Raw genomic sequence first — 13786 nt, 5'->3', positions numbered from 1 at the left:
TGAGAAACAGGAAAGCTTCATCTATCACCAAGATTGGAGTTTATACTTTATCGCTAAGTAGTGGGTTTAGTTTAGATTTGAATAAGTGTTGTTATTCTCCAGAAATGGCAAGAAATATTATTTCCTTTCATGCATTGTATAAACAAGGTTTCACCTTTTCATTTGATAATGAAGTTGGTTCGATTAATGCTTTCTTTAATAATGTTCTTTATTTTAAAGCATTACCTTGTGATGGCGTGTTTGAAACAGTATCTGTGGTTGATAACTTAGGAAATAATGTATTGTGTATTGATTATGTTAATAATAATAACTTGGATAAAGCATCATTATGGCATTGTCGTCTTGGACATATAAGCAAGAAACGCATATGCCAACTCCAAAAGGATGTAGTCTTCGAGTCATTTGACCTAAAGTCAGATGATAGTTGCGAATCATGCTTACTTGGGAAAATGACAAAGTCACCCTTCACAGGTTCTTGTGAGAGGGGTGAAGGTTTGTTGGACCTTGTACACACGGATGTGTGTGGACCATTCAAACATGCCACAAGGGATGCTAATCGTTATTATTTGACTTTTACTGATGATTACAGTAGATATGGATATGTCTACTTGATCAAGCATAAGTCAGAGACTTTCGAAAGGTTTAAGGAATTTAAACAGGAAGTCGAGAATCAATTGGGCAGGAACATTAAGATGCTTCGATCTGATCGAGGTGGTGATTATCTCAGTTCAGAGTTCCTCGACTATCTTAGGGAATGTGGGATTGTCTAACAATTGACACCTCCCAGGACACCACAGTTGAATGGTGTAGCTGAGAGGCGTAATCGAACCTTGTTGGATATGGTTCGTTCCATGATGAGTCGAGCTTCGCTACCAATCTCATTCTGGGGGTATGCCTTAGAGACTTTCGCCTATATTCTTAATCTAGTCCCTACAAAGAAAGTTGCCAAAACTCCTCACGAGATGTGGACTGGTAAAGTACCCAACCTAGACCACATCAAGATTTGGGGTTGCGAGGCTTTTGTGAGGCGTGAGACTCATGACAAGCTAAAACCCCGAAGCGAGAGGTGTATTTTCATCGGCTACCCACAAAGATCCTTTGGTTACCTCTTCTACAGACCTATTGATAATGTGGTCTTTGTAGCAAGAAGAGGAGTCTTTCGAGAGAGAGAGAGTTTATAAGCCAAGGAGACAGTGGGAGGCAAATTGATCTTGAAGAAATTCAAGAGTCAAGTGGTGAAGGAACTTCAAACGCTAGCCCTCAACTTGAGGAGGAAACTCCTGTTGAGCCAATTGACGAATCTGTACCTCTGAGGCGTTCCACGAGAGTTAGGAATGCACCTGAGCATTACTATGGTTTCCATATTACTGCGGAAGGTGAGACACTTATTAGTGATGAGACACTAGTAGGTCAGGATGAGCCTAACAGTTACATGGAAGCCATGGCAGGCCCTGAGGCTGCTAAATGGAAAGAGGCTATGGATAGCGAGATACAGTCCATGTATGAAAATCAAGTTTGGAACTTGGTTGAGAATGTACCAGGTCGTAAGACTGTAGGGTGCAAATGGATCTTCAAGAAGAAGACCGACATGGATGGTAGTGTACACACTTATAAGGCTCGACTAGTTGCAAAAGGTTATTCTCAAACTCCGGGAGTTGATTATGATGAAACCTTTTCACCATTGGCCAAGATAAAGTCTATTAGGGTTCTATTAGCCATTGCTTCATTTCATGACTATGAAATATGGCAAATGGATGTCAAAACCGCTTTCCTTAATGGAAAGTTGGCTGAAGATGTTTACATGGTTTAGCCAGAGGGTTTTGTCAGTACAGAGTACCCCAATAGAGTGTGTAAACTCAAGAAATCCATTTATGGATTGAAACAGGCACCTTCGCAGATGGAATCTTTGCTTTGATGAGAAAGTCAAGGAATTTGGCTTTTCAAGGAGTGAAGATGAATCTTGTGTCTATATCAAGGCGAGTGGGAGCATAGTCAGCTTTTTGGTACTGTATGTGGATGACATACTACTCATAGGAAATGACATCCCAACCCTGCAGGAAGTTAAGTCCTGGGTTGGGAAGTGTTTCGCTATGAAGGACCTTGGTGAAGCTGCCTATATCCTAGGGATAAGGATTTTGAGAAACAGGAGTAAAAGACTAATTGGACTTAGTCAAAGCACCTATGTGGACAAAGTGTTGAAAAGATTCAACATGTATAACTCCAAGAAAGGTGAATTACCCATTCAGAGTAATGCCAGATTGAGTAAGACACAAAGCCCTAGTACCGAGGCTGAGATAGCAGAAATGAGTCAACTACCTTATGCTTTAGCTGTAGGGTCGATCATGTATGCTATGACGTGTACTCGACCTGATGTAGCCTTTGCTTTGAGCATGGTTAGCAGGTACCAGGGGAACCCTGGCAAGGCACACTGGATTGCGGAAAAGAATATCCTCAAGTACCTACGGAGGACTAAGGACTGGGTCCTTACCCTCGGTGGGAGTGATGACTTGAGAGTTGTAGGGTATAGTGATGCTAGCTTCCAGACTGATAGGGATAATTTCCACTCTTAGTCGGGCTGGGTCTTTACCTTAAACGGAGGAGAAATCACTTGGAAGAGTTCCAAGCAGGAGACAGTGGCTTATTCAACTTGTGAATCAGAGTATATAGCAGCAAGCGAGGCAGCAAAGGAGGCTATATGGCTAAAGAACTTCATCGGAGACCTTGGAGTTGTACCAGCTATAAAAGAGCCAATGGAGATTTTCAGTGACAGCAATAGTGCGGTTGCCTTAGCCAAGGAACCAAGAGATCATGGGAGATCCAAGCACATTGACAGAAAATATCACTTCATCAGACATCGAATAGAAGAAGGAATCCTCGTGGCAAAGAGGGTATCATCAGATGAGAACCCAGCAGATCCCCTCACGAAGGGACTGAGTAGGGTTAAGCATCTCCAGCATGCTCGGAGCATAGGGCTGAAGGATGATATAAGTTTTAGTAGTTAGATAAATTATGAAATTTGTAAAGTGTAATTGACAGAGATGATGAATAAAAGGTGTTTTATTTATGAGTAAAGTGTTGCTATCTCTTGTCGATCGTTTACTATATTTCTTTTGCATGTTTTGACTTCCAGAATAATTATGTTTGGTATATCATATTATTCAAACCTCCATAGTCGGTCATATGTCGGAAGTAGGTATGAATCAAGACTGTCATGATTGGTTGCAGAGGTCTAAGGTGTTGGACATGGCTACAACAATCATGAGTGCTCATAAGTTCTTAGCATTGGACTCAACCCACGCTCACTGGAATCACTTCATGGAATTTTATCTCGAGTGATCGTGAGACGGTAATATCATATAAGTCTTCAAACCTAGAGATATGATTTGTTACTTACGAGTTGGTTATGCATTGATTGTACGAAAACGCATTGGTAACTCGATGTTATAAAACGTGCCTTTGTGTATAATTCAATGAGTGGTAAAACAAACATATGAGTCGATGTTTATCTGTTCCTTCTTGGATTAGAAGCTGATATCTGGGCCCCTCGATGATTTTGTTTTGACCTATGTACCGGGCCCGGTCAGAACTAAATTGATATGTTCAGTTAAGTTCTATGTCAAACAAATCGGAAATCGGGAAACAAATGTTGAGCAATAAGAAAGACCATGTTCCATGTATTTGTCTGGCTGATATCTAGAACAGAGGATTATATGATCACATATCTAAAATGGCGCGTTCTAGTTCAACAGAGTTTAAAGAGCTACGATTGCTGATGGGTTCCTGAAGTCATACTTGCAACTATAGTTATTCGACTTATCCAAGTGGGAGACTGTTGGATATAGTGTCTAAGTCCATAACTATATTTGGTATGTTCTTGACCCGACCCGGCATGGTCCATTTGGGTTGCACTTCACCCGAACAATTTATGGATAATCTGTTGAGAATAGTACAAGTTATGATTTATTAATATATTATAAGTTCTAATATATTAATATAAGATCACATTATTTAATTAGTATTGATCTATAATTAATCTAGGATTAATTTAGAGATCAAAGATATTACTAATTAAATATGGGCTTCTATATTTATATAGTGTGGGCTAAGGCTTATTTGGAATGGGCTAGGCTTGCATGGAAAAGTCCATGGATACTCCATGGAGCTTTAACCCATGGATCTCATGGAAATGAAGAGACATGGGTATTAGGGTTCACATGGATGTAACCCTAATCCACCACACTATATAAATGAGGCTTTGGTTCTTGAAATCAAGCTAATGAACACTAGTTGACACTTGTTGAGGTGAGGGCCGATTTCAAGATAGTAGTGACTATTCTCTCAAAGTTCCAAGTTTGTGGTGATTTGTGATTTCCAGTTGAGGCATCCACACTATTGGTGCTAGGCTCTAAAACTCCAAACAATCAACTACAACTACAAGGTAAGTATTTCTATTAGCTTTATTTGATTCATGTTCCCCATGCCATGCTAGTTAGGATATGAACCTTGGAAAAATAATTATTTGCATGTATCTTAGACAAACATAGATCCAAGGTTTATTAGGGTTGCATGTACACTTAGGAAGTGTTAGAATGCTCAAAACTCATCAGAACTAAACCACCAAGTAGAACTTATTCTAGAAACCAAATAACACTTCAAAACACCAAATGCCATCAAGTTTGGGAGTTCACGGCTGTAAAATCAAGGGTTTATGATCATAAACTCCTTGTGTGGAGTTTATTGAGTGGTAAAAACTTATATAAGGCCCTTGGAAACTTTAAACCCCTTTAGCCTTGTCCCATAACAACCTAGAAGCAACCCTTAGGACTTATAACATTTATACAAAGTGTTTACATGTTCTAGAGTGTCCCAACAAATTTTATTAGTTATTATTTGGCTAATTAGTTATATATGTGCTCATTATATGATAACTAGGCTCGTGCGTGTGAACAAGTCTCCGGTTACCACCTAGTACAGTATCCGACACTTCAATCCAATCCACTCACCACAAGTGAGTTCATACCCCTTAATTAACCTTTGAAATACTTTTAAATGTTTTAAATGCTTTTATGGGGGGAATACAAGTTAAATACTATAGTTATTACATCAATCACATGTGACTAATAACTATAATACCAATGATTTTATCACTGTTAAAACTGTTTATCAAACTGCTTTATTCCAAAATGTTTTACAAACTCCTTCCTTACTAAATACTTTTATTTAAACTTTATTATATTTCTTATAAATTGCATGGCCATATATGTATAGATATATAAGAAATGTTTAAAAGGCTTAGGAAGGTCGTCCGCCCTATTTCCTTTTCCTCGATTTGGATGTGGTCTGGTGGGATGTCGGTTAGCCGTCCAAGGGTCGTTTCAATATTAATTGTATATCATATGTACATATATAGACATAAAAGTACTCCTTTATTCATGCGTACCAGTACATCATTAGCAAGTTACCATCGGGGTAACACAGAATCACACTTATACTATTGCTAGATCAATGAGTCAGTTCATTCATGAGTCAATATTTAGTACTATGAGATCATATACATTACATTACTATGAAAACATATACATTACTATAAGAACATATACAACTATACTACAGAAGAACTTATACAACTATACTAGAGAAGAACATGTACAACTATACTAGGAAGAGAAGATATACAACGATACTAGAACAAGTAACACTACATTACATATACATGAATACGTTAACAATTGTGATCCACTGTATCGGAGCATGCCTTAAATGTCATGGCCCGAGTTGTAGCCATAGTCTCTTGAAGGGAGAGCGTGAGTTTGCGTATAGATCTATACTGGATTGACTATCCTACACCTTGCTGCTAGCTACAGCCGGACCTGCAGGTCTGCGGGTGCCAAACATCATTCCGTTTTACGACCATTCGTATGTCGTTGTTACCATTCAATAGTATGGTTCAATTAATCACATGATACCTTAATATAAATCCGGTATAAGGTAGTTAGTATAGCAGTAGTTCCTATAATACAACACTACAGTACTACAATAATTTACGCATTACATATATTTAGTGATTATGTCACTTAAACATTAATGTACAAACTATATTTTTTTAATGATAGTTACACTTGGGAAATTACACACTTTTACATCAAATGAACATACAAAACAGTTAAGCCTTGGTGGAAGGCTACTTTAATAGAAAATATAGGTTTTTCTGAGAGATTCAAACTTTTACAAACACTCACAAACATTTACATACATTTTACAAACTGACACTTGAGACATGTTCAAACGTTTTGATAACAAACACTGACACTAAAATACTTATGAACTCACCAGCTTAATGCTGATAAACTCTTTCAAAATAACTTGTATTCTCAGGTCATCAGTAGACAGGTACCGAGGCCAGCTTTTGAGAAGATGGAGCGCATCCAAGACTCATCTTATTATTTTGATTTACATTATATTTTTGGTGTCTATAACTGTACAGAACACGCTTGTATTAAAATTATATATTTAATGCAATGGATGATGTTGTTTGCTTGTTTAATTTTACTGTGTTGTGATACTCTACATGACGTCCTCCGCGCCAGAACGTTTCCGCCGTTCTTGGTTTTGGGGTGTGACAGATTGGTATCAGAGCATTGTTTATAGTTAATTAAGTATATCAACCCATAAAAGATATACTAAACTATAAACCCATTAGGGATTAAAGCACTCTGACCAAGAGTCTATACTTTAAATATTAAAAAATTTAATTAAGTATACTAGTCTGCATTCATACTAAAATCAGTGTCACAATGACAAGAACAAAAGTATTACGATTGTTAAGTATCACAAGTGAGCTCGGGGATGTATGGTCAGTCCTGGGAATGGCATAGCCTGATCAACTATGCTGGTCCGAGGAATGATTAGCATATGCCCTAGAATGGTTGTGATATGTTAACAAGTCTAAAAACTTACCAACAATACCACAAGAAGAATCAGTAGAACCTAAACTTAAAATACTATAGGTGTATTTTGTACTACTAGCTACATATATACTATATTCTTATACCTCTCTTCTCGCGTAGATTGAAATGGCTGGATTCCATCACGGCGACCCGTACTTTCCAAATGAAGGCAATGCCGGGTGGATCGAAGAAGAGCCCGAAGATGAGCACCCAATCCCTTTAGATGATCACCTCGCAGAAGGCTTTTCTGATGGATCCGACTCCGAGCCTGAAGTCAACAACCTACCGCTAGTAGGTCAATCCCCGAACAACAACCCCCGACCAGCTTTTCCAGGTCCTACACCCTTGTGGGCAACCAACTTGAATCGCTGGAGTAACGAACAGGGTCAACCCTTACCTTACTTTGGGGACCAAACCTTTTACCATGTTAGCGATGGTGGCTCTGCGGATCGAGCTCTGCCCGTCATTATCCGTAGAATAGCTCATAATGTTGAGCAAGGTCGAGCAGCCATCGACCGGGTCATGGAGATTGATGCCAACTCTGGTGTCAAGATAGTCCGTATCCGCCGTCTTGAAGAAGACAAGGAACGGACCCGGAGAACCAATGAAACCCTGCAACAACAGCTAGTTGCCTCCCGAGCTGAAGTCTTGGAACTTCGAGCTCGTCATAGGGTGAGCGACACCTTCAGGAGGTGTTTCGTCAAGTAGCAGACCTCAGTGTTCGCCCGAGGAATTCCCATCGCCGTTAGAAGATGTCTAGTACATCTCTGTCTTTTGGTTAAGGAATAGCCTTTAACATCTGTGCTCTAAGTAGCACTTGTTTGTAAAATATTCCTAACTTTCAGTACTCTAATTAGGGATCTAAGAACTGTCAAACTTTTCCATATGGTATGATGTAAGACCTACTGTTAGGTCAATTTTCCGTGATCTTGTTACATCGGTAATACCAGTAATATTGACGTCTATCTAATATGTGGGAAAAATCTGTACACTTGTGTTTTCCTACTAATATTCTTTGTTGTGATCTCAAACACTCATTCAATGGTTTGGCTATGGTTAGTTAGTCCATGTGTCACTGTCACCCTACCTACAAATTGATTCTTACCACTTTGCTTATCTTTATAAACTTATAGTTGAAAGATGCCTCCACGAAGGTCAACAAGGAGAAACCCTACACCACCTCCACCTCCTCCTCCGGTCATCGATACTGCAGCTCTGAATGTTGCCGTAGCTGCAGCAGTGGCAACTGCCATGGCTCAGTATCACTCCTCCGATGCCAGCAGAGGTGGAACCCCTGTTGAATCAACTCCGGTTGAAACCCCTGTGCTCTCGAGAGAGTGCTCCTACAAGGATTTCACCAACTGTAAGCCGAAGTCCTTTCATGGGACCGGCGGAGTCATTTCCCTCTCGCAATGGTTCGAGAAGACTGAATCAGTCTTCAAAATCTGTTCATGCCCTGCTGCGAGCAAAGTCAAATTTGCCACATGCACCTTTGAAGGAAAGGCTCTGACGTGGTGGAACGGCCACGTTAAAGCCCTAACCCTCGTTGTAGCCAACGACATGGGCTGGGAAACGATGAAAGACCTCATGATTGAGGAATACTGCCAGAGGGGCGAAATCCAGAAATTGGAGCAGGAGCTTTGGAGCCTGACGATGAAGGGCACCAACGTGGTCGCTTATACTGCCAGATTCAGCGAACTGGTGGCCCTCTGCCCCAATATGGTTCCCCCTGAAGGGAAAAAGATCGAAAAGTAAATATGGGGGCTAGTGCCTCCGTATCAGGGGAATGTCCTATCATCAAACCCCGCTACCTTCGACAGTGCCAAGCGATTGGCACAGCGACTCATTGACCATGGAGTCAAAACCCCTGCAACAACAACCACCCTAGCCATCCCGGAACCCTCCAAACCCGCTGACACTAAGCGGAAAGTTCTGGGAAGACAAGAAGAAACAGCGAGCTGCTAAAAAGCAGCAAGTGGTGGTTGTGCATGCTGCGATAACCCCTGCTGCTGAAACTGCTCCGGTGAGGCAGTATGCTGGAAGCTTGCCTAAGTGCAACAAATGCAACTTCCACGACAACGGCCCCTGTCGTGAAATGCAGTGCTCTAACTGCAACAGGAAAGGACACACCGTCCATTTCTGTAAATCCCCGGCAAGGCCGATCACCCAAGTCCGCGGCTCTGGTGCGAGCCCGACCTACTATGGATGTGGCGAAGCAGGCCACTATAAGAGGGACTGTCCCAAAGCGAAGAATGTTGGAGGAGCAGGGAGGGTACTAGAAATAGGCCATGGGGAAGCAGTTGCTGACCCGACAGTGGTTACTGGTACGTTCCTCCTTGATAACTCCTATGCATGCATTTTGTTTGATAGTGGAGCGGAGCGAAGCTTCGTGAATCATAAATTTGCTCGCATGCTTAAACAACCACCACACGCACTCAAAGAACAATTCACAGTAGAAATGGCTAATGGAAAAACAGAAAGTACGAATAGCATATACTTAGGCTGTACCCTAACTCTAGATAACCATTCATTCCCAATCGACCTTATGCCGGTCTCAATAAAAAGCTTCGACGTTATCATTGGCATGGATTGGTAAAGTCTTCATCGCGCCGACATCATGTGCTTCGAGAAAGCAGTCCGTCTAAACCTCCTGTCTAACGAAACTCTTATAGTCTACGGCGACAAACCCGGTGCGAGTCTGCGTAAAGAATACCATGCATTCCTTGCTCACGTAGTCGATACGAGCCTAGAGACGAAGGAACTAAAGAGCATTCCAGTAGTGAGCGACTTTCCCGACATTTTCCCAGAAGAGCTACCTGGATTACCTCTGCAACCACAGGTCGAGTTCAGAATCGACTTAGTCCCAGGAGCTACCCCAGTAGCCAAGTCGACCTACTGATTAGCACCAGCTGAGATGCAGGAACTATCCGGTCAACTTAACGAACTGCTCAGCAAGGGCTTCATAAGACTAAGCTTCTCACCTTGGGGAGCACCAGTCTTGTTTGTTAAGAAGAAAGACGGATCATTCCGTATGTGTATCGACTACAGAGAACTCAACAAATTGACGGTCAAAAATCGTTACCCTCTGCCTCGCATAGACGATCTATTTGACCAACTGCAAGGGGCGAACTACTTCTCCAAAATTGATCTAAGATCCGGATATCACCAGTTACGAGTGCTAGAGGAGGATGTCCCAAAGACAGCCTTCCGAACTCGTTACGGACACTACGAGTTCGTGGTGATGCCATTTGGATTGACCAATGCGCCTGCAGTCTTCATGGATCTGATGAATAGAGTATGCCGACCTTACTTAGATCAGTTCGTTATCGTTTTCATTGACGACATCCTGATCTACTCCCGAAGTAAGGAAGAGCATGGCGATCACCTGCGACAAGTTCTAGGAATTTTACGAACGGAAAAACTCTATGCGAAGTTCTCGAAATGTGAATTTTGCATCCGAAGAGTCGAATTCTTAGGGCACGTGGTAAGCGTAGAGGGAATCCACATGGACCCATCCAAAATTAAAGCCATTGAGAACTGGTCAGCACCGAAGACGCCCACAGAAATTCGTCAATTTCTAGGCCTCGCTGGCTAGTACCGCAGATTCATACAAAACTTCTCCCGAATAGCGAAACCTCTGACAACCCTGATCCAGAAAGGCGTGGCCTTTGACTGGGAAGAGAAACAAGAGAGAGCGTTCCAAACGCTCAAGCGAGCCTTATGCACCGCACCAATACTATCCCTCCCCGAACGAATAGAAGACTTCGTAGTCTATTGCGATGCATCGAATCAAGGGCTCGGGTGTGTTCTGATGCAGCGAGGTAAGGTCATTGCCTACGTCTCGAGACAGTTGAAGACACACGAAGTTAATTACACGACCCACGATCTTGAACTAGGAGCAGTTGCATTTGCCCTAAAGATCTGGAGACATTACTTGTACGGAACGAAATGCACTATCTTTACCGACCACAAGAGTTTACAACACATATTCGACCAGAAAGAGCTCAACATGAGACAACGACGGTGGGTCGAACTACTCAGTGACTACGAATGCGATATTCGTTATCATCCGGGTAAAGCCAACGTAGTAGCAGACACCCTAAGTCGGATGGAATATTCTGGTCGCAGGGTCAAGTCATTGTCAATAACCATCCATTCACACTTGTCTAAGAAAATTCAGGCAACCCAACTTGAAGCCATGAAACCTGAAAATGTGACAAGTGAATCCCTTAGAGGAATGGATAAAAACCTAGAAGTCAAGGGTGGCGGAGCCTTATATTTCATGAACCGGATCTGGACACCGAAACGCGGTGGTTTCCGAGACTTGGTCATGACCGAGGCGCACAACCCTCGATATTCCGTCCACCCAGGTTCAGATAAGATGTATATGGATCTTAAAAAGCTATACTGGTGGCCTAATATGAATGCAGAAATTGCTACCTTCGTAAGTAAATGCCTTACTTGCACAAAGGTCAAGGTCGAATACCAGAAGCCCTCCAGTCTACTACAACAACCAGAGATCTCAGAATGGAAGTGGGAGCGGATCACTATGGATTTCATAACCAAATTGCCCAAGACAGTGGCTGGACTTGATACCATATGGGTCATCGTCGATAGATTGACCAAGTCTGCACACTTCCTACGTATCAAAGAAACTGACAAGATGGAGAAGCGTACGAGAACATACATTAGGGAGATTATACGACTACATGGTGTACCTATATCCATTATCTCCGATAGAGACAGTAGGCCCACCTCCAGATTCTGGCAATCGCTACAACACTCCCTAGGAACAAGGCTGGACATGAGCACAGCCTACCATCCACAGAACGACGGAAAAAGTGAGAGAACAATCCAGACCTTAGAAGATATGTTGCTTGCTTGTGTAATCGACTTTGGAAGAGCTTGGGATACCCATTTACCCCTCGTCGAATTTTCCTACAACAACAGTTGTCACACGAGCATAAAGGCAGCACCATTTGAGGCCCTCTATGGACGAAAGTGCAGATCCCCTCTGTGCTGGGCTGAGGTCGGTCATACCCAGTTAGCTAAGGGACGAATTCCCGAAAGCACTCTCACGGGTCCAGAGATCATTCGGGAAACGACAAAGAAGATTGAAAACCTCTAGAGACCGACAGAAGAGCTACGCTGATAAGCAAAGGAAACCTTTGGAATTCCAGGTGGGAGACCGAGTCCTTCTCAAAGTCTCACCCTGGAAGGGCTTGATACGCTTCGGTAAGCGTGGGAAGCTTAATCCAAGATATATAGGACCCTTCGAGATCCTCGCAAGGATCGGCCCCATGGCTTACAAACTCAACCTACCCGACGAACTTCATATGGTACATTCTACATTCCACGTGTCCAACTTGAAAAAGTGTCTGTCCGACGAGACTTGTAATCCCACTCAACAAAATCGAGATCAACGAGAGCCTCAACTTCGTGGAAGAACCAGTAGAGATCATGGACAGTGATGTCAAGCAGACGAAGCAAAGTCGTATCCCGATCGTGAAGGTTCGCTGGAACGCCAAACGAGGACCGGAATTCACTTGGGAATGCGAGGATAAGATGAAACTGAAATACCCTCATCTTTTCGCTTAGTTATTTGTAACTTCTTAATCGCTTAAATTCTAATTTCGGGACGTAATTCCTTCTAACGGGGGGATGATGTGACAACCCGAAATTCCTATTCTGTACAAACAATATCACTTCCATAGAATTATAACAGTCATAGTCAATTTTCATACTTTTCGTATAAGTTGGAATAATTTAGGGTTTACACTTCACTAAATATCAAGAGAGTGGATGCACTATGGTTTTGTGCAACACTGTTATTCCAACACTCTGTTATATTAGAAATCATTTTAGGAATAAAAATATTTTCAGTCAAAAATATCCCAGGACTATAAATAGATTTCTGAACCAAATTCATTCATTATTCACATTTCCAACTAGAGAAAAGCCATTTTCTCTCTCACGGATCTTCGGGTTTTCGTCCCAAATCGTGAGTACACTTCTCTAGTTGTTTTATAATGCTTATTATATGCTTAATAACATAGATTACATAACAAATCTGTGAGATTCGGGAGTTTACCGCCCAAGAACGTTCTTGGAGAGTAAACTCCAAAATGAAGCTTAAATGCTACCTAGTCCCATTTCCTTGTTAAGTAACTAGCTTGGTCTTGTATGTATGTATATTTGAGGCTAGAAAACAATCAAAAACACCAAGCTTTGGGTGTTCACGACCCATGAACTTCTTGGACCATGAACTCCAAAAACAAGGACCAAAAGGTGTTTTTAACACTCCTAAAGCCTTAGACATTTAACCCTATTTGATCCTATCTAATTTGTGGACTTTAAAACATCAAAGACACTCCCCAAAGAGATTTTACGGCCCTGGTAATGTTCTTGGGCCGTGAACATAAAGCAAGGGCACCAAAGTGTGCCTAGGACCTTCATCAGCTTAAAACAAATGCCTAGAAACTATCCTGCTTGTGCTTAGGGCTTGAAAACATAAAAACACCCATCCCATGAGAGTTTACGGCCGTAAACTCTAAGGGAATTGGCCTTAGGGCCGTAAACTCCTCAAAGGAGTATTTCTAGGTCCTAAACTACCCAAAGAACTAAACCACCAAATGCCATCAAGTTTGGGAGTTCACGGCCGTAAACTCAAGGGTTTACGACTGTAAACTCCTTGTGTGGAATTTATTGAGTGGTAAACACTTATATAAGGGCCTTGGAAACTTTACCCCCTTTAGCCTTGTCCCACAACAACCTAGAAGCAACCCTTAGGACTTATAACACTTCTACAAAGTGTTTACATGTTCTAGAGTTTCCCAACA

The sequence above is a fragment of the Lactuca serriola genome, chromosome 4 (assembly GCF_051521515.1).
Source record: "Lactuca serriola cultivar US96UC23 chromosome 4, Lser_US96UC23_V15, whole genome shotgun sequence".
NCBI lineage: Eukaryota > Viridiplantae > Streptophyta > Magnoliopsida > Asterales > Asteraceae > Lactuca > Lactuca serriola.
The sequence above is the reverse complement of the archived record's forward strand: the minus strand, read 5'-3'. Positions refer to the sequence as shown.